The sequence below is a fragment of the Triplophysa rosa genome, linkage group LG22, assembly GCF_024868665.1.
Source record: "Triplophysa rosa linkage group LG22, Trosa_1v2, whole genome shotgun sequence".
NCBI classification, from domain to species: Eukaryota; Metazoa; Chordata; class Actinopteri; order Cypriniformes; family Nemacheilidae; genus Triplophysa; species Triplophysa rosa.
In genome coordinates, this window is record NC_079911.1 from 18,745,519 (window position 1) to 18,765,968 (window position 20,450).

Consider the following 20,450-nt stretch of genomic DNA (forward strand, 5'->3'; position numbering starts at 1 on the left):
GATGCCTGTGATAAATGAATGCGTCAGTGAATAGTTAACGGGTTTCGTCTTCTAATACATATGCATGGAGAGCTTGAGCTTGAGATCGCACTACCTACACTTCAGTGTTCCAAGAGCTATGATACCATAGAAATGGAGCTTTATTAAATCTAATGTTAAATATAGCTGCAAGCGGCAGTCATCAGGGTCCAAGAGGATTGGAAAACTAGATAAAATGACACGTTTGAAAGACTAGATTCTGTGAAAACTGTGTATTGAATTTTTGTGGTAGGTTTATCAGTAATATCAGTAAAGTAATACTGTAAAGCTGCTTTGCAACTTTGCCAAAGTTTAATACAATTTTTGCCTCTACCTAACCAGTCCATCTAAGCATATGCTAAAACATACGTAAAACACAACATTTCAAAGCACATACAACAGTATAAAATAACAATTTCAACCACAAGTCTATACATTTAAATCAGCAAATGTATCAATTGGTTAAAATTGCTTAATATAATGTCATCTATTCTTTACAGGATTTGTGTGTAAGTGTGAACAGTTGGAGAGGATCCCAGGCAAGTTTTGGGAATGTGATTTACAGTCTATGAGGCATAACTCTTCAGAGAAACTGGAACAAACAAAATAGCGTTAGAACAGCATCACTGCCTGGTCTCCTATAAAAATCAGGAATAAACTGTTAATAGATGTCAGTGCATAATGGAGGTGATGTTGGCTCTATTTTTGAGTCCAGCATACAGCAATTACCATCAGCCTTTCTCAGGGCGCCTAATCACTAAAAACTTCACCCGGCCACAAACCGCCTCAGTCCAAATAGCCCCGTCCACTCATTAAGCCTGATGACTAAAGGACAAGCCGGTTCGGATAGTTAGAATAGGGTCATGGGGTGGGCGGCCACGGTGTGCTGATATAGCACAGGCTCTCTCATTATAAGATAACAGTGGAGAACACAAGCGTTTGATGAGGCTCTCCTCAATACCAGTGGCCTTTGCTGGAAAATACAAGAGGAAACTTCATCCATCGTCATTCTTGAGTTATTGTCTTAGACAAACTTCAATCTGACAGTTTTTAAATTCACATATTTACCTCTTCATGGAAATTCACGGAACTTGATATAGATTTACATTTAAGAAAAAAGCAACTACCGTTCACACAAAGCGAAACATGTTTCATGGGTGAGACACTTGGTCTTGCTTTAAGAATATATATAAAAAAAGATTTTGGTTCATCTTAAATCCGACATGAGTTTTTGATTCAGCAATACAGATTCAGACCACAATGCTTTATAAGAGCCAGAATTTTCTTTACCAATTTGTAATTGTTTAGTAACATTTTCTAATACATGAATATAGCTGAAAGCATAATCAAATTAGCCAAAATCTAATAAATAAATATGCAATATGCAGTCCGCATACAATCTGTATAACTTAATAACCAAAAGATTTCGAAATTTCGCCAAAAATGCTGATGTTCACTTAGTCCCCATATTGTAAAAACATGAAACTAGATCTTAAAAAACATGAAATGCTTCCATAAGAAAAAAGGAATGATCCTCTTCTAGGGCTGTGCCGATAAACGATATCATATAGAATCGCGATAGAATGTATTTCAAAAACGATGATAAGCTATTGGCATTTTGACTCGATATGGATTAATCTTACAGTCTAACAGAACGCAGAAATAAACGCAACAACAGTCAGTCAGCGTGCAGCATTTATCATGTGTGTCAAAGTACAAAGTCCATTTCATACTGCACTTGGCAAAGAAAACTCGACATGAGGAGAAAACATTACTGGAAGCGGAAACAGAGGTGAAACTAACCTCGAGTTGTCATCACGCGGTTTATCAAGTGTCTTGTTTTTTTTTTCGCAATCGCCGGTTAAACAAAACAAACTTGAGGCACAATTGCAAGCGAGTTACTTCGAAACTCAAGCACAAACGTTTTTATATCCATCGTAAACATATCTGCTAACATGAGCTGGTGCTTATGAAACAAACCAGCGCTGCCCTGTACAGATTAGAGATGTAATGAAGTGAGTTTGTGTGCACATTAAAATATTGAACCTTGTATGTTAGGCTGTCACGATTATTAAATAATCGTCTCATCGTCTGATTGTTTGACCTCATCGCGATGGTTTCAGATCATCTGCAATTATTGCACATCTCTATAGAAGACACTAGGGGGAGCTGTAGTGATCTGCATATTGCATATTTTAGTGTATATATTGTAACTAAAGCATGGTAATACTTGTAAATGTACCACCACAACACAATCACTTAAAAAAAAAACTAAAGCATATACAAATTACCTGCAGTACAATTTAATATTATTTAAGCGAATCTCAGTGTGAAAACCAGTCTACCAAAATTTTATTAACACACAAGTAAAATTTTATTGTAGTCTTGCAAGTGAGAAAAAACAGACTAGAAGCTTTTCTATGACTGATAGCATTTTAATGGTGGCTTCAATTCACTCCTGATCAATTTACAAGTATTTGGTGGTTGTATTATTGACAGGTAAAAGCCTAAACCTTAAATATATGATGACCCAATGTTTTCTGATGTATTTCCATGAAAAAAACAGTCTTGTATTCAGAACAATATGGTTGTTTCAATCGCTGAATCAAAAATGTATGAGAATTAAATGTCAAAGCTCAAAAACAGACAATTAATCGTCATAATCGTCAAAGCCCTAAAACAGACAATTAATCGTCATAATCGCAATGATTTATAAGACAATTAATCGTCAGTCAAATTTCAGAATCGTGACAGCCCTACTTGTATGTAAGATGCTTGCATGATTAAAGAAATGTACTACAGTTTATGTGAGATGTCTTTTTGAAAGACTAACGTTCACTGAATGCATTGAATAAAACCCACTACTCAAGCAAGACATTATTGCAGCGGTATGTATGTGCGCAGGTGCTGAGCCAATAGCGTTCGAATGTACGCACTAACGGAGCCCTTTCATTGGTTGAATGTACTGAATGAACACTCCCTTTACTTAACGAGTCAATCGAGTCAAATGAGATGAATTAACTGGTACATGTTGTTCATGGCCTAATATCCTCTGTTGCAACAGTGCATTTCATTTAATTGAATTTTAACTGATTAAAGGTTAACTTTTGTTAATAAACTGTATTTAAAATAGATTATTTTAAATACAGTTTTTTAATTAAATATATATCGAAATAAATATCGTTATCGATCAATATAGAAAAAAACTATCGAGTTTACTTTTTTGCCATATCGCCCAGCCCTATCCTCTTCAGACAATCAGAAACACACAGATGCGACCCCTGGCTTAGAAACAGCCAAACAAACTCTGGAATCAGAGACACAACATATGAAAACTTCACAAACCAAGCAACATAAAAGCAAGTTTCTCAACAAAAATATATTTAGCAACACCAAAAGCTCTATATTAGCCATCACGCTCAGACATCGACAAGAAAGCGTAAGAGAAACAAAGGATCTTCATACAGCCACTGAAAGCCTCTTCAAATAAAGGCACGGCAGTCCTGAGCTCACCTGTTTTATTTCACAAGATCTTGTGTCAATTGTTACGTACAAAAAAACCCATTTATAGTTAATTTACAAAAGCTCTTCATGTCATTGTGCGACTGCCTTTGGCCTCAGCAAAACCATGAACTATTTTCATGGCCCCTTCCACCAATAAGGAATTTTTAGGTCACTTGACCCATCTCATACTATAAAAAGTGAAGTGTGAAAAAAAAAAAGTGAAAGTGAAGTGAATAACTCATACATCTAAGCAACAGTTACGATTAGAGGATAAAGAAAAGAGGATGCTTATGGCACGTTTCCAAGCCATCATGTGCCATTTTAAATACCGCAACAAATACCGTACCCAGGGGGCGGATTAAGGTGGTCAGGGGCCCCTAGGCTGCTCTTTGGGTGAGGCCCCCCCTTAGGTGGCTTTCAGGTGCCTTTCACGCTTGCAGTTTAGTTAGGAATGGAGCACGGTTTGCATGAAAAATCGCTAATGTAAAAGCTGTCATACGAACTAAGGTGCGCACCTGATAAATAATAAATATTATAATAACTTATATAATATCAAAAATCTAAAAGATGTGCATTATAGCCGACACACACATGAACACTGTGCAGTTCATTTTGTGGCTGTAAGTCATTCCCTTTAAATGCTATTGAGCTTTAAAAATGGTATTTTAATGTGCATATGTAACTTTAGAGACGGTGCCTAAATTCACAAATATCGAACGTCCAACGTCAAACCAACTTCATGCCAGCACATAAACTGTGTATAAAACCAAGCCATAATTAAAAACCAACCTGTGTAATATGCATGTCATTGTGGAATAACTTCCTGAAATATTACCGATGACATGATGAGCTAACTGCTGCAACAGCTAAGGCCCGATTCACATTTCGCGTCTTTTCCGCGAAAATAGGGGGCGACGCGGTCGCGACGCGCTCTTTTTTTCAAGCGCGTTGGCGCCGCATCAAGATGAAAAAATCTCAACTTTTCAGAAAGCCGCAAGCGCACCGCAGGTCATGTGACAAGAACTAACCAGCCAATATAGACAAGCTCAATGAAGACGGAGACACAGATGATCACAGCATAACTAAATCTAGTAGCAGAGTTATTGCAAGATATTTCCAGTGCATATAATCCATATATCCTTTGTTTACACCTCCTCGTCTCAACAGCTATCGTGGCCCATGGTTGCTTAGTGACGACAGACGCCAGGAGAGTGCAAAGTCCAGGCGCTTTGGAAAAACAGGAGAACGCAGTGCAGCTCGCGTTTTCCACGCGGTTTTAGATGCGAAATGTGAATCGGGCCTAAGGATCCCACTGCAGGTGTTTTAACTGCAGCACCGATGTAGCCAATGCGAGCTGCCAGTCCTCCTGCTGCTATCTTAGTCACGTTGTTGTTAACCTTTGTATTTTCTGTTTTTGCTCCACTATTGTACTTTCTTTTGGACATTTTGCCGCTATGCCGTCTAGCAACAGCAGTGACGTAAATGGAAATGATTGACATGATTTCACCTGCACCCAAATGTCACATCTATCCAATCACCGGTTTATTTTTTTGTTATATTTCTTATGGGCCAATGAGGGTCTATTTTTTGTTCCCGCTGAAGTAAATTTAAAATAAAAATCTTGCCAATCACAGGCAAGCCTGTGCGTTAATCCGCGTCTGACCGTACCGTGGACTTTACATTTACGCATTTGGCAGACGTTTTTATCCAAAGCGACTCACATTGCATTTTACTATACATTTGTTTTTGACTATGTGCAATCCCCTGGGATCGAACCCATGACCTTGGCATTGCTAGTGCCATGCTCTAACCACTGAGCCACAGGAAAACTTTATACCGAAGTATCATCGTACAGAGAGATTTTGATATTATTACATCCTTAGCAACATGTGTAGGTAGTATTCAGATTATACTGCCAAGCATGCTAGTATTTTATCCAAACAAATTTTATACTTTCCATTCATTTGCCACACCGAAAATGGAGGGTCAAGTCAAGAGCATGGCACTGTGGGATAAAGCATTCACACAGAGCGTTCATAGTAATGTAGATGACCCAGATATTTTACGCATATAGTATTAGCCTACTGCACATCCATACTGTCAAAACAGTAGTATTGTATTCTGAACACAGTTCACCTGATATCAGTACGGTTGGTAGATGTCCAGCCATTCAGACTGTACATTAGGTAAACAATACACTCCGTAGTAATGAACATCTGTGCCTGTGTTCATGTCGTCTAATTACTTGCATTAGGCCACATAAATTATTCTTTGTAAGCCCCTCTGGATAACAGCATGCGTTATGAATAAGATTATTTCAGCCAACCAATTATGACCACTCATTCCATCAGGAGGTAAACACGCTGTCAGACCAATAAATCTGCTTTGAGCTTATAATCAAAGTTGATTAAAACTTTATCCCCCGAAGATCTACTTTAATAAACTGTATGGATACAATAATGATACAATATATGATATAATAATCCATTATCTCAAAAATAATAAAGTACAAACAACAACCGTAGCATACAATAACCCAATGCCTGAGACATACTTAGGTGGCCTTTTTTACTTGGACCAAAAGCCAACTAGCAATCACTCAGACCACCCAACAACCTAACATTCACCTTAACAAGCTGTGTCTGTTTCTCATGGAAAGCCAAACGCCACAGCACTGATCATTGATATACGATATCTCCTCCAATTGCCAGAACTGTTTTAATCTGAAATATTAGAGCCACATTGTGTCCTCTTCCACTGCCCATTGTTCTGCGTTCATCTCGGGTTGCCTTTACAAATTGTTCTGCGTTATCGGGTTGAATACAAACAGCAGTGTAATATAATGTGGGGTAGCTGCATAACACCTCCGATTTTAACACAAGGTTCGGAGAATAATGAGAGCGAGATAAGATCTGCTGTTCTTTTCCACAAAGTGTCCCGAGAGAACGGGCCATTCGGAGCAAATGTTTAATCCGAGCGCACCGCTACACCTCTTAGTATTTGGCAGGCTGCCGGTCAGCTCTCATCACGTTACGCGTCTTTTTCTCCTCTCTGCTCTAACAGTATCGTTTACATCTCAAGTAATGGTGCTATAGTAAACCACACTTGAAGAATACAATGTCATTTCAACGGCTCTGATATCTGTTAAGTGTAAAAGATTCATTCTGTACATTTGAAATGGAATCGGCTTCGATTACCTGAGCTCTCACAGGAGACGGAGAAACGATCTGCAATGCAGATAACAGAGTTCAATAGAAATGAGCCCGAACCCCTGCAGCTTTTGAAAAGTGTTCGCTGTTGTCAAAAATGACAAACCGTGACAGATCATTAAAGAAAAAACGAGAAGGGTGTTATAAGGGACATATGTTTACACGAGTTCAAGTGCCTTTGTTGTGCAGACTGTACCTGAAGAGATAAGGCCCATTCACACCAAGAACTATAAAGACAGCTATACAAGCGTCCACATTGGCGGACTATATCACTATGTTTATTCTAAGCTTGAGTCCTACAGTTTTGTTTAAATTCAAATGAATTTTTATGGTCTGTCAATGTTTTATCAGTTATCAGCAGGGAAAAACTGCTCTGAAAGGGATCCCGACCATATTGTTCCTTTGCACTGTTATAGTTGTGGTCCTTGCTATTCTCCTAAATGTAGAAAGATTTTTCAAACTTTATAGTTATCGTCATTGGTGTGAACGAGCCTTTAGAGAATATGAGGGGCCATACGAGCCAAAATTAATTCTAGCACTCTCACACACTCACATTCTCCTTTCGCACACATACATTTTTCCTCTCACACACTCACATTTTCCTTTCGCGCACATACATATCTATTCTCACATTCACACATTTTAACGCTCACATTTATACATTTTTTCCTCTCACACACTCACATTTTCCTTTCGCGCACATACATATCTACTCTCACACATTTTAACGCTCACATTCATACATTTTTCCTCTTGTGCTCACATATTTTAACGCGCACATTCTAAAGTTTTTCTCTAATATTCATATATTTTTACGCACACATTTATACATTTTGCTCTTATGTAAACATATTCAAAGTATACATTTAGCATTAAAAATTATAAATGTATGTAAGAAGAAAATATATGTATGTAAGAGAAGAATGTATATATGTGTGAGAGAATATAGTGAAAACGGAAGTTGTATGATGGAAACGGAAGGCAGGTCATGCAGACGGCGCTTTGAGAACATACTTTGCTCATTTGCTAATATAAAACATTTCTTTGCTTTTTATTGATATGCTTATTATGCAGAGTTAATTTTATGTTTGACTGGGCAGCTTAAATTAGCCCGTTCCCAAATGTGAGAGCATGCGCTTTCAAACAACCAAACCGGCAAATCAATATGCATGTGAAGCTAAAACATAATGACAGAAATCATTTTCACTATTGAAATCCATTATGTGTATCAGGCCATAATATATCGATCATTTAAAAGTCCTTAAGTCTGTAACTTCGCATTACACGAGGAAAGTCGGTCTGTCATAAATAAGATGGTAGGGACACGGGTGTTTACAGCGTTTGTCCCTGTATTTTGGTCAAACACAACACCAGCATTCACAGAGAAGAATGGGGATAATTACTTGGCTAAATTGGGACGATGCCGCTTAAACGTGAGTAATATAAAAGAAAGCCGGAGGCTAAAGCAGAACTTGCTCTGTTGGCACACTTGACACCGGTTGTTTCCTAATAAGAATGTGGTGCACTCATTTACACGAGGCCTTGAGGCTTTTTCTAATTAGTTGATTCTTAATGAATGATATTAGCAATATCATATCTTAACAGTTTAATTTCACCAGCATTTAATGAAGTAATACTGAGATATACATATTAAACTGTTTGCATGGCTAATTCACAAAATCTCCAAAACTGCAACTTGATTTAATTGCAAATTTCTGCCCATGACATTTACATCTATGAGGGTTATAAGGTTAATAACGTCCTCCAGACACCTCGGCAGCGACAGACATCACTCTATAAGACGATTGCAGCTCTGAATCCTCAGGCTGCATGTGGAGCATGTTCTGTGGTGTGTTCATGCGATCAGATCTTACACAACTGAAACTCTGGCCTGACGTCTTCAGAGGCTTCAAAGACGTGTCCTGCTCTTCTAGGGCATAGAAGCAGACTGTGCCCTCAGCTGGATAAAGAAACACGATTACGCAGCTAAGCGGAGCTTCAGTTTCGAACAGGTCTTTTAAAATGAAGGTTTCATTATAACATCTGACTTCTACCGGTGTTACGTTCCCCGATGAAACAGACTACAAGTTTCTACAGAAGAATCATTTAACAATCTCAGAGTTCTTCTCGAACCCTGATGTTGAGCTTTACTGCACTAACAAAATGTGCCCCAGCTGTTCAGACGCTCATATCTTTTGCATGTTCCATGCTAAATGAATCATTTCAAAATAAAAAAATAAGGTGGAATTATAGAAAATGTGGTTATCAAGCTTCCTGTTTTACAGCAAACTATAGTGTTGAGTGAAAATGACCATCATTTTATAGCCTTGTAAATTAGAGAGCGGAAATCTCATTGAAGATCAATAGGAAAGCATTTGGGGCTTCCAAACCAGCTGTTGAAAACACAATAAGGTCCGTCCATGACATCAATTAAAGAAGACACTGAAAAAGGGTTTAAGTCAGCATAACTTTGAAAGTATAGACAGAAACACTTCCTCGCTCATGCATCGCAACCTCACATCAAGGAGGAGGTTTTGCAAACACAGCGATGACATCGTGTCTTTCATCAACTCAGCTCAAACGCATGCTTCCATTTTGCCCTGCGACCTCAAATGTTCTTTCGCCAGCTCCAGATGCAGTGCATTGTGGGATGTCTGTGTTTAGCGCAGAGACGATGTTCAAAACACAAGTCACGTGAGTGTCGTTCTAAGACAGCAGAAAGTCAAAAATTGAAATTAACCCAGGGCTATACAGTGCGACATATGTTACGAAAAAATCGGTCTGTGCCAAGAATAACTTTAACAGTGTAAAATACCTAAATATATGGCCTAATTCAGTTTTTGTATGAAAGTGTAAACAGTAGAAATCAAATAAAAACTCAACACTTTCAATTCTGATCAAGCCACTATTTAAGCAGAACTGGGCACACTGCTGTGTGAATGTTTTTAGTGTGCTTTAATGCAGATGTAGAGAATCCCTCGAATTCCAGTGGTCGCAATATTATTTTTATTCAACTAGCACAGATTCGATTTTTGATGCCTTGGCCGGGTTTTGTTTGACATAGCTTCAGGCTAGTGTGCAAAAACACACAATGTCAAAGGAAATGCTTCTATAAGTCACCCTGAGTCCAGTATTACATGCACAACGTGTCTCACGGTATGCCCAGACAGACTCCCTAGTTAAAAGTCAGGCTTTAGTAATATAAGAACTAAAAGAATAATTCACCCATTTATCTACAGATTATTATTTACTCACCCTCATGTCAATTTAAACCCTACTGATATTATTATGAGTAAATGTTGAAGAATTTTCTTCAAAGATCTTTTCATAAAACAACAATATCGGGTCAAAAACAAAAGTACTACTGTATAAAAACAGCATATAGATGTGTGCTATATGGTCACTATATGAAGATTCCCACAAAAAAAACAACAGCACACAACTTTGTAACAAAATGAGGGTGAAGAAATAATATTTATGTGTACGTGGCCAAACAATGATACTACAGAAATCTGGCGCACACTGACGGTAAATGACACGGCTGCCAAGTTGTCCCCAAGTCCACGACAAAGAGAAAAGCAGTGGATTTCTGTTTGAGCTAATCGCAATGATTGACATTCTGTTTACCTACAACCCTTCAGTGACTGAAAGGGAATTGATCTCCTGTCAACTCATTCCCTTATCTACCCCTCTTTCCTCCAGTTTGCTCTTTTCTGCATCTCCCTGCCAAAATCGCAAACACGTAAACAATAAATCGCTCGTATAGCTTACTCAACAGCCGCACACCAACAGAAATATTTGCTCTGCTCGAGAGAGAGAGAACCCGCGGACTCTACGGCTCTCATCCGATGGTTCTGCCACAACACCTGACGCGCCCAAGCTGAGGAAGACAAACTCGCCTAGTAGCGGCGAAGCTCCCAAGGCTCTCCAGGAGAACGGTTAAACTCACAAAAGATTACTGCAAGCTCTGGAAATAGAAACCTCTCATCCCGTTCAATCGCTTACGCCACTTATTCTTTATACGGACATCAGAGAGATGTCAGAAATTGTCAGGAAGTCATTTTGTATTCTGTCGGTGGCGATTTGCAGAGGAGGCCGAAATGGAAATACGACCACTAAAAGTTCAACATGTAATATATTTTGTTCGTGCTTTTCTGCAGGCTCTGCAAATCCATTTTTTCTTTAGAATCATGCACAACGAATAATAAAACATTTTTAAATATAAGCTACTAAAAGCACCACAGTGCACAGCGAAAAATATACCATATTCCATTTAAGATATCAGTTTAACCATAGGTAACTTTTTGGTAACTGATAAAGATGCAATAAACAGCCAATTTTGTGTCTCACAAAAAAAAACACTGATGTATCCGTGCATTTCCGTTGGGTGATCGGCCATTTCAGTGCCTAAGAAACAAGTATAAGTCATTAAAAAATATCAATGGTAGCATATCAGCTCGGAGGAAGCACCGGCCACATAATTGCTGTACTGCCCATGAAAATTGGACATAATTAACAGACAAGACACGAGATGATTAGAAACAGGATCAACAGAGGCCTCGGGTTGTGACGGGAATTATCACATAGTCGAGCGTGAAACGAAGGCACTAATTGTTCTTTAAGATATAAATGGAAAGATGTTGAAAGCAATGAAAGGCAAATCTAGAGCTTAGATCTGAGAATGGAAAACTGACGCTTTGCGATGACACCCGACATTTCCGGATTGAGGGATTTTATGCTGAACGCTGCATGAACATCGCTTAATTGCTTCCGTAAAACAATTGGGGTTTGAAATCCCACGCCATTATTTCTCCACTGCAAACAGTTGACACTGGTGTTGTTGGAGTGTATTCAATAGTCATTTGTCACTTGCCCATTAGATTCCTTCAGACCGCAAATTTGGAATCAAGCTCCTCACAAGCAGCTCTGAGAACAGCAAAAAGAGACATAATCGCTCAATGAACACGCACAGCTTCGGTCAGCAGTCGCATGGCCTTACTGAGCATTACGGGCGCAGAGTCGCCTTCGTCGTGTTGCTTGTCTTGTATGATTCGAAAGCTAATTAAAAAGCACTGCCACAGGAGACCATGCAGAAATATCTGCATCGCACACAGATATGAGACTTTAGTCGCAGAGCGATTTCTCAAACACGGCTCATCTAACAAACTAAACACGAGACAGTGAGGAGACAACGTGACAATGAGCTCACATTTAGAGATGTGCAAAAGTCGAAAAAACCAAATGGACTAGTTGGTGGGCTGTGAATGACCGTCCTGAATAATTTATTCATGTGGTTTAGAGTCACATCCGTCACGGGTTTATTAAGGACTGCTGATGCTGGACTGTATTTAACTTGACACAAATTCTTAAAAACTCTGAAGCCTGACCTACAAATGTGGTGGTCACATAAACTATCCTTACATTAGACATCCAGACACAATTCTCTAAATTCATCCCTTTTCACTATTGCAATATCACTTATTGATGTTCCTGACTCATCACTAGCGCTCACAATCCCATCAGGCGCTTCAACAAATTGTAAAAGAAGAAAAATAACTAAATGATTCATAGCTGAGATTGTTATCTGGAATCAAATGAAAATGTCACGGAGGTCAACATAAAAAATGATATTTGGATTAATACATGACTTTCAAATGATATGCAGAGATTCGCCAGTTCAATAGAATAACTTCACACTTTGGCTGATAATGAAATTATTCATGTTTAAAAGGGATTTTTTCGATCCAGATTGGCCTAAAATCCAATTACACATTTGCTTAGCGCAGGACATTCTTCATAGGAAAAATGGCTATTTGAAAGGCAATGAGAAGTTAATAATGTACAACCAACTGTTCTGTTAATCAGTAAAAAACGCCACCGTGCACCCGTGTTGTCCAGCGTTTGGACTGAGAATTAGTAGCGAGGTTGAAAAAAAAAGAACATTCGCAAGAGTCTCCCAGACTCCTCAGTAAAGGATTATACAACAGATCAATGCTCCCGCAGGTCTCGTATCACAGGAGAGCTTACTAAAGCTTTTCTATTTTTAATGCCGTCGGTCTGCATTCAGTTCTGTCCTGCTTGGAGATTAAAACCGAGGAACATCAGTTTATGCTAAAATCATATAAACCATCATTTATAAAGCATAATTTAAACAAATCAAGTCGTGAATTCAACATGAACCATATTGACTTTCATAATACACGTTCCTGCTCCGCTTATTACTCCCTGAACTCTCTGTAAGTCACTTTGGATAAAAGCGTCTGCTAAATGACTAAATATACAGTAAATGTAAATGTCGTAGCATAATATTGATTAAATATATTGATTAAAATCAAGCCCTATCTTACTTTTTTACAAAAATAAACACAGTTTAATTCGCAAATGTCATATTGATTTAAATGATGTCTCACTTAAAAGGACAATAAATGTTTTAGCAAAAATCCTAGTTTTGTTTCGTGCATTTCATTTTGTGACAAACGTCGCGAGAATAATCATCAGCATCCTAAGGAAATAAAATAATTAGCACTTCACACCTCAAAATGAACATAGGTTGCTTTAAAGAAAGCCACTCGTTTTAGTTTAATCTTCATTTCCAATGTCGCATTTCTCCTAGCAGGCTGCAAACACTCGGCTCTTCTTGAGTGTCCATTCGACACACGTAATTACCCATAATCACTTGCACATCCTGAGGAGGATTTGCTCCAGTGAAAGGCTTTGAGAGGCAGGGACGAATGCAGGCCTCTCTCTACATTAAGTGGCAAAATCAGAGAGAAAAGAAAAAAATCAATGTGGTCAACAGCTCGATGGACCGAAGACAGGCAGACGGACTCGTTCTCTCTAACAGCACTTTCACTCGTCCATATGTTTAACAGTGCTACACTTTTCTCTTTAATGCTTTGTCCGCTACTCTTTCATATTTGCTTTTGTTCCTGTTGGCATTTTTACAATTGTTATAGTAAGCGACTGCTGCCAAAGAATTATTCAGACATCTTAGAAAACACAAATCAATCTTATTTAACAGAAGTAGAAAGTCAAATCTAATGGGCTCTTATAAACCACTGGACAAATACACAGGAAAACAATCACAAACTGCATACTGAAAGCATGTTATTGTGGAAGCAATAATGGTACATTATTCATTGTATGTGTAGCCCGTAAACATATCCCATCAATCCACAAGACGTCAGACGTGACAATTCACGGTAATTAATGAAAACAACAGCCATTCTAATGATTGATTAATCACAGAGCTCAACAACGATTCATTTCTGCTGGCAACAACATACATTTATTAATTCAAATAGAAAACTATGATGACAATTTAAAACTGTAAATTATACAACAAAATGCAAACAGAGTGCAATAATTACTTTGGTGGAAAAGCAAAATATTACAAATTTGTTTAGCCCTTTCGAACAAGAATATCACAAGTCTTGCATTATCAACAAAACCTCCGTGTTAGTATGCGGCTAGATAACTTTACCCTGGCCTAGAGATATTTCATTCTTCAGAATTTAAAGCCAAAAGCCATTAAAACAAATGTACATGGATCGACAAACACATTAAACACAATATCACAGCAATTTATTACAAAACTATTACACAAGGTGCTTAATTTATATGATCTAATTTGTACGTTTTGGTAAGATGTGCTTTCGCGCCAATGATGGACTTGGGGGTGGGGCTTATGACTTTTTCAAATAATCGTATATTTTTTGTATGATTCATGATTGTGTGCATTTATGCAAATTAGCCACCTTGTAAAACCGGTACGAAGGCGCGTGAGATCAGGCTGACACACATGATATTGTGACGACGTAACCTTTACTTGATATCAAGTGATGGTTTCATCAACTGAGCCAAACCTGCCCAAAACTACCAACAGTCCATCAGGACTGTTTTGAGCAGGCAATCTTTTTTAACCAATCATTTTTACAACAATACAATGTTTCACATTTGGATAAACTGTTTAAGGGAAATTAAAAGGTCAGGACACTTAACAACAATCTATGTACAGTACCGTTTTGCAGAAGGACACCGTTTAATGCAGGTTTATTTGTTAAACTTTCTTTTACCTCCCATCCTAATGGCTTCACTCTGAAAAATACCGGGTTACTTCTACCCATGGTTGAGTAAAAAAAAGGGATGAACCCCAACACTGTTTTTAAATTAACCCATAAAACATTCATATTTGACCCAACCTTGGGTTGAAAATAACCCAGCATTTCTTTGTGCTGCTTCAAAGAACATTCAACTTTAACAAATGTACATTACCATTATTTATCCAAAAATAGATTCAAGTCCTCCTGCTGAAGGTCCACTGAACAAAATCCAAAACATCCCAACTACCTATAAAAATGCTGGGAGTGTTCCCTTTGAGGGGTGTCCACTGGAGGAGATTAATGTGGACCTGCAGACCACTCCAGGTTTTTAATAGAATGACTGCAGCACGGTGTGAATAATGCATTTAGACTAAAGACCTTATGGGTCACCCTTAGGTGAACCGCACCCAGGACAGTTGTTTCTACATGCTTATCGCCTCTGGTAGATTAACAAATGCATTTTAAAATACTTTCTTCTAGCCCAGTTTAATAGACATCCAAAAGCAAACCTTTCACGGGTTGTTTTCACTGCGAAGTTTAAGAACTTTTCATAAACTTTTTTATAAGAGTGGGATTGGGCGGGTTGTGGGAAGTGTTTGGGAAGAAACCTGTTTGAAAACAAACAACGAAGTGACATTTCTGAAAATTCAACTTCAAGCATCTGTGACCTACAAACTGATAAAACAATCTATCAGCGTAATAGAGAACACAAACATAAGAGTTAGAAATCGATACATGAATTACGACGACACATTTGACCTAATAGCATTTCTCAATTTGGAAGTTTGAAAAGCCATGACAAATGGTTACCAATAACTAATAAACAATAAGCAATCAAAAACGCAGAGAAATCTACAATCTACACTCTAAAAAAATATGGTTCTTAAAAGGTTCTTTAATGATGGTAAAGGTTTTGTATAGAACCATGTCTTCTGAAGAACCCCTTTTCTGCTGAAATGGTTCTTTGCATTGGGAAAGGGTTCTTTATTCCCGCCTATTTTGGTTTAAAGTAAATCAGTTATTTATAAGATGCCTCCTGATTGGTTGTATGTCCTGAATCAAAGTCCTGATTTAACAGTCCTGCTGAGGTGCTTCAGACTGTTTTTAATCATATATTTTATGTTTTTTAATAATTTAAGATATTCTATGGTTATATAATTTATACACAGTAAAATCGCCAGTGTTAAAAAAGGTCAAATTAACACGCACAGTGTATATATAATCCACACTCTCAAAGTGTGGATTATACATATATACACTGTGAGTGTTAATTTGACCCTTTTTAACACTGGCGATTTTACTGTGTGGGAATCTGCTTTACCAATTATTTTAGGATAGTTCAAATGTATATACTCTACTTAATATTTAAAACTAATATTATATTAACAATATTATCCTATAGCATCAATCATTATTTACTTCTACTGGCTGAACTTCCATAAACCATTTTTCTCAAATATTTTCATGCACATTATCTTGATGTTTCTTCAACAGTATGTTGTAAAACATGTATTTAGATTTATTTATTGATATTTCAGAGTTTCGTATATGACCTTGTCTTGGGAGTGAACTTGGAAGAGACGGGTATTTATCGCGGTGCTAACCGAATATCAGTTCAGCTCAGAAGTCTACTGTGTCATACTTGATGTTTTAAAGGGGATTTATTCATGTTTCTTTTAGAGTTGATATCCTTTCGACATTAAAACGATAGCAATTTACAGTTAAAATAATAATTGTGTATTCTTATGTACACGTCTCTGTTTCAGGTGAATCATAAGCCAAGCCAAGCTCTAAACCACTGCAGGTCTGACTTTGACGGTTGAGGCAAATTCAGTGACTCGTACAAAGGTACGTCATCAAAATTTATGTATGAATCTTTAGCCAAACATTATCTTTATTACCAAAAACATGTTTATACTGCAGGAGTCAACTCAACCAAACTTCTGCCATGACATCATTTTTACATATGAGAGTGACCGCTACACTAACATCAGCTTGTCTCCATGTCTCATCTTCAGGATCCTGAAAACACCTGAGACTGACAGACACAGCTCTGGTTCGGCCTGATGCTCAAGGTCGATGACCACAGCCATAGATGGAAAGTGGTGGGAATCTGCGATGATCATGGCCTGGAATTTAAGCCCCATGCCAGACCCTACTTTTGATTTGCCAGAAACTCAAAATCATTACCACACCTAAAAACAATGGATGTAGTTATCTGCAAACAATATAAGATGAAATAATTGTATTGCCCGTCTGACTTCTTGGCTGCACTGCTTGCTGTATAATCTTGCTCATCAGTTAACTTTAAATTGTATTTTTATAATTTTCCTAGTTATATATATACACTTTTATTTCTATACATTTTTGTTCTCACATTTCTACTGCTTTTGTGCTAAAATGGACCAAAACGTATTTCTTGTCTTTTTCCTATGTCTCCCTTTAGGGCTAATATGTTTTTTTTCTGTAAAGCTGCTTTGCAACAATGCAAATTTGTGAAAGGTATTAATATGTACAAATATATTGAATGTTGCATGACATTTAATGATGTGACCAGAAGGCAATAAAAGTATTACTTGACTTACATGTCTTGCTTATTGTTTTTACACGATAAAACGGAAATAGAAAATGATCAAATCCATAAAAAACTAAATGAATGAATTAATAAAAATACCTAAATTAAAACCCCTCCTGTTTTCTGGTTTTTTGGTATTATTTAGAACCATTTTTCTTAACAGTGTAGTCTTAAAATGAAAGCACTTTTCAACAACTCTTACTTTTAAATCAAAAAGTCTCTCGCATGCTATCGTCGGCAGTCTACTGGACTCTACAGGTTTCTGTGCATTTCCCATGATGCATCTGAAAATCAAACTTGGCATGTCTAGAAGAGAGTGACTGTAATCCAAAACGCATTATTGAAACAGTTGACAGAAGAACATGACGCGTGACAGTCGCCCTGTATATTTTAAACATTATCTCTCCCATTGGCCTACTTTCCTTCTCTCTCTTTTAAGTATATTTAACCCGTTATCTGCTCGCTGAATGTGAGAATTTCACTTAGTCATGCATTTCATGTGATGGAAAGCATGCATTTCAGCATTCTATTTATATTCTCCAAATGAAGAGAGATCAAAAAGAAAAATACGTTTTTGAAAAAACTATTCTAACTCCAGGTTTTTGTGCTTAAGGAGGTGAGGATACAGGATTTCAAATGAATGCCATAAATCTATTTTTTGTCAGGTGGCAGGCAATGAGTAGGTAAGGAATGGCTGTTTGTTTGTTTTTAATAATTGAAAGTGAACACGGCAAATAAAAAGTCATATCGAGTTTTCTTCACCGGTTTTTAATAACCGGGATCACAAGATTCAATCTCCCGTGTTGCTAAATATGATACATATGTAAAGCAGTTCTCCTTGGGAACACATGCAGCTTTCACTAAGCCCCAGAAATAACATTTCTTCCTTACTTCGATGTGGAAATAACACTAATTAAAGGAAACAAGACTAAAATATATTTTTGCTCTTGAGGAAACACAGTGTGCAGTGGTCGAAACTCGAAATATCATTGACCACTAATGAAAACGACCAATTAAATACAAAACTGTACAGTAAGTATAATTTGCATAGCAATGTGTAAAATTTTACACAAAAATCAACATAGATTTTTTGATTTCTTAGTATTTTGTATCTCATCTTCTTGCCTGTTGGACAAAACCAACAAGCTATCCCATTTAGATTTGAGAATGCTCTTAAGAATTTTTTGTTCAGTTGGCCATTTTTAAAATCGATAACACAAATGTTCCTTCTTTTAACTTAGATTGAAATATTTATACTTTATTTTACATCAAAGCTTTTCTTAGTTTTAAATTTTGCTTAAGACTTAAGACCCCACAAGCAAGCTGATCTTAGCTGACTGCAGAGAGGATTTTAAAAGTTGGCTGGTACTGCAGAACGTAAATTCACTTCATATAACAAGAATATAAAGAAAAACTATTTTTGAGGCTAAAGGAAATGCTCATCTTGGAAATCAAGATGGAAATCAAGAAGTGCAATGCTTCAGAGACGTTCTATCAAAACATATGAGCGATTTTGATGTTACCAACATCCAAGAACATCTGACTTTCTTAGATCTGAATCAAGGGCATTTCTGGCTCCTTTTCACAAAAATGTGAACTTTTGAGAACTGTATAGGCTCTTTAGGTCATTACCGCTCAGTGAAAGCAATCCTTCTAAGATGGAGGAGTGAATTTATGACCCTCTACCAAGACTCCCACCTTGTCATTATGAGACTATTTTTGGCAGATGTCAGATTTTAGAGGTTCTACCATTCTCTTTGGGGTAGTTCTTTTGGTACAAAATATCACAGTGATTAAAGTACCTCGGGCGAGAATTTGTTTGATTATTGCTGCAACTTGGAGCTAAATGATTTCCCAAATCTAACATAACATTGGTGTTGGCTGAAAAAAAATCAACTTCAACACAAACTTGTCCTATTTGTTCCACACATGAATGATAGCTCAATATGTTCAAGAGAGGCATGATGTTGTTTAAGTGATAAATTTTCATTTGGCAGGGCTCTACTTACATTTATATTTAAACATTTTTAGAAGCACAGTCAGCACAGGAGCACAACTGAAGCCATTTTTTAAGAGAAGTAACATTACAGTGCCACTATAAGAAGCAAAAGTAGACATGAGAAATCTGCGCTTAACAAAGGAGTCATGACAAAGAAAAAACGTAAAAAGTAAAAAAGGACAAAAGAACAATGTTCAGCCAGCGGCTCAGCCAGTGATCTCTAGTGCGCATGCGCCAAACCCTTTAACTGCGTTGGCCACCCCACAATCAAAGAAATGACAATGGTGACTGTATAAACACACAAGATGGGCTTATGCTTTTAAATCACGTACAAACTTTAAACTCTTACTTCAAAGTGCATTAATGTCTACGACGATATGTTAATTTCGCTACTAAAGTCACGTGATCTGCCACATGTAACGTTGCCATAGATTAGAAACGAAATCGCGCGGGGGTTTTGCTACAGCGTTTCACGTCGGCGTTTTACATTAAACTGCCATCAACAGTTTCACCCTAATTAACACGTTCATGCGATTTAATTAGCTATCAGGAACATGAAGTCTGAATGGGTGTAACACCTGCGATTCCCTACAAACTGTTCAAATCATTACAGGAGTACATTAACGTGCCATAAAGCAGGTGCTCTTGCAAAGAAAGTGCATATTTACCTCACGTTTCTTCCTTCGGATGCTGACAAAGTGATATATCAGAATTTTAACTGGAATACAGGCGTTCTGGTGAGTACAGTAGATATCCGGTTAAACGCGAATTACTTCAACGATCTTGAGTCTTGACAACTATTTGGCGCCTTTTCATACTCGTGAAGCAATCGCGTCGGCACTTTACGTTTGATGTTCTCCAGCTCTATCATAAGCCCTTATTCAAGGTTTAATTTTAATTTAATCAATACATTACAACGCTTTCTGTATCGAAGAATACCAAAGCAAGGAAAACTTTATCTTGCTGTGTCTTGTTTAAAATTCCCCATTAGCTTTAGTCCTGTTTTTATTTGTATTTTATTTTACAAATGTAGTTTACTTGCA